Genomic DNA, 3,264 nt, shown 5'->3' with positions numbered 1-3,264 from the left:
TGCAGCTATAAGCACAACACATAAAAAAACAACATCAGGTGGACCTCACGGGAGAACATTAGCACCATTCAGCTCCGCAAATATTGAGAACTTAATCTCTAAGTGCAGTTCAAGAAGCAAAATGCAAGGTCTTAGATCCTAATAAGTTATTTGGATGCAAAGAAACCAACATAGTAACCCGCCTTAGTGATTCACAATGAGCTGAAATAATCCGGCACCGAAATCCCGATGTGTTGCGCGCATGCTAAAAATGGTACCAGTAAGGCGATACTAAGAACTGGTCAAAGAAACATGATGCAATGTTCATTCCTCAACGCGTTTTAAAATACTCCCAGTGCTGGCCAAGAAACATTGGGGCTTTGGAGGCCCGTGTCAACACATTTGCTCAAAACAAACAAAGGGAAAGAGAGAGGCACTTTGATTTGCCATGTGGACCAGTATGATTCCCCCTTTCTCCTCTCTCCGCGGGAAGCTACCGAATAATTAGTTTCCTGCATCTGTTGATTGGTTCTGTTACTTTAGAACAAAAGGACACAACATATAAACAACAGCCACAAGACAATCCCATCTTGGTTCAGAATCGAAAGATGAGACAGGGTAAAATCCGTCACTACTATATAGCACGCCAGGTAAGCAACGGCGAAGTTGGGGCGAGGAAACGGTCCAAAGTCCATGGTAGCATAGAGATCGGTAGCGGCGACACACTCGGCCATGCTTCAATCAAGCGTCCATGCACAGACCCCAGAGACAGTTCCAACAGATTGGCCCGGTTCGAGCATGGAGTTGGTGTTGGGGAACGTCGCATGGGAAACAAAAAATTTCCTACGCGCACGAAGACCTATCATGGTGATGTCCATCTATGAGAGGGGATTTCCGATCTACGTACCCTTGTAGATCGCACAGCAGGAAGCGTTAAGAAATGCGGTTGATGTAGTGGAACGTCCTCACGTCCCTCGATCTGCCTCGCGAACCGTCCCACGAACTGTCCCGCGATCCGTCCCATGATCCGCTCCGATCTAGTGCCGAACGGACGGCACCTCCGCGTTCAGCACACGTACAGCTCAACGATGATCTCAACCTTCTTGATCCAGCAAGAGAGACGGAGAGGTAGATGAGTTCTCCGGCAACGTGACGACGCTCCGGAGGTTGGTGGTGATCTTATCTCAGTAGGGCTCCGCCCGAGCTCCGCCCGAGCTCCGCAGAAACACGATCTAGAGGAAAAACCGTGGAGGTATGTGGTCGGGCTGCCGTGGCAAAGTTGGCTCAAATCAGCCCTAATACCTCAGTATATATAGGAGGGAGGGGAGGGACATTGCCTTGAGTCTCAAGGGAGCCCCAAGGGGTCGGCCGAAGGGGGGGCAGGAGGAATCCTCCTCCAATCCTAGTCCAACTAGGATTGGAAGGTGGAGTCCTTCTCTTCCTTCCCACTTCCCCTTTTTTCTTTCTCTTTGATTTTTCTTATCTTCTGCGCGGGCCTTCTTGGGCTTGCCCACCAGCCCACTAAGGGCGGGTGCGGCACCCCTAAGGCCTATGGGCTTCTCCCGGGTGGGCTGACCCCCCGGTGAACATCTGGAACCCATTCGTCACTCCTAGTACATTCCCGATAATGCCGAAAACTTTCTGGTAATCAAATGAGGTCATCCTATATATCAATCTTTGTCTCCAGACCATTCCAGAAACCCTCGTGACGTCTGTGATCTCATCCGGGACTCCGAACAACAGTCGGTAACAAACCATATAACTCAAATACGCATAAAACAACGCCGAACCTTAAGTGTGCAAACCATGCGGGTTCGAGAACTATGTAGACATGACCCGAGGGACTCCTCGGTCAATATCCAATAGCGGGACCTGGATGCCCATATTGGATCCTACATATTCTACGAAGATCTTATCGTTTGGACCTCAGCGCCAAGGATTCATATAATCATGTATGTCATTCCGTTTGTCCGTCGGTATGTTACTTGACCGAGATTCGATCGTCACTATCCGCATACCTATTTCAATCTTGTTTACCGGCAAGTCTCTTTACTTATGCCGTAATACAAGATCCCATGACTTACACTAAGTCACATTGCTTGCAAGGCTTGTGTGTGATGTTGTATTACCGAGTGGGCCCCGAGATACCTCTCGGTCACACGGAGTGATAAATCCCAGTCTTGATCCACACTAACTCAACGGACACCTTCGGAGATACCTGTAGAGCATCTTTATAGTCACCCAATTACGTTGTGACGTTTGATACACACAAAGCATTCCTCCGATGCCAGTGAGTTATATGATCTCATGGTCATAGGAATAAATACTTGACATGCAGAAAACAGTAGCAACAAAATGACATGATCAACATGCTCCGTCCATTAGTTTGGGTCTAGTCTATCAGATGATTCACCCAATGATGCAATCCAGTTATCAAGCAACAACACCTTGTACATAGTCAGAAGACCCTGACTATCCTTGATCAACTGGCCAGCCAACTAGAGGCTTGCTAGGGATAGTGTTTTGTCTATGTATCCACACATGTATCTAATTCTTCATTCAATACAATTATAGCATGGATAATAAACGATTATCTTGATACAGGAATTATAATAACAACTTGTTTATCATTGCCTCTAGGGCATAATTCCAACAGCTGGATCGCCTTGGCCCCCAGATAAACGCCACGCTCTCGTCAACGACCGTGGCGTGATACATCTCCATCGTATCTACATTTCCAAACTCTTTTGCCCTTGTTTTGGACTCTAATTTGCTTGATTTGAATGGAACTAACCTGGACTGACGCTGTTTTCAGCAGAATTGCCATGGTGTTGTTTTTGTGCAGAAATGAAAGTTCTCGGAACGTCCTGAAAATTTATGGAGAATATTTCTAGAAAATATGAAAAATACCTGCGCAAAGATCCACCGGCGGGGATGGGCCAGTGGGCCACAAGCCTTGTAGCCGCCGCCCCCCTGGTGGCGGCTACCAAGCTTGTGGGGCCCACGAGGCTCTGCCGCCCCCAAACTCAGCTCTATAAATTCACTTTCGTCCCAGAAAAAATAATGAGAGAAGATTTCGTCCCGTTTGCGATACGGAGGCGCTGCCACATCCTTTTCTTCATCTGGAGGGCAGATCTGGAGTCCGTTTTGGGCTCTGGAGAGGGGAAATCGTCGCCATCATCATCATCAACCTTATTCCCTCTCCAATTCCATGAAGCTCTTCATCATTGGTGAGTAATCTATTCGTAGGCTTGCTGGACGGTGATGAGTAGGATGAGATCTATC

The sequence above is a fragment of the Hordeum vulgare genome, chromosome 2H (genome assembly GCF_904849725.1).
Source record: "Hordeum vulgare subsp. vulgare chromosome 2H, MorexV3_pseudomolecules_assembly, whole genome shotgun sequence".
NCBI lineage: Eukaryota > Viridiplantae > Streptophyta > Magnoliopsida > Poales > Poaceae > Hordeum > Hordeum vulgare.
Note: the sequence above shows the minus strand (reverse complement) of the source record.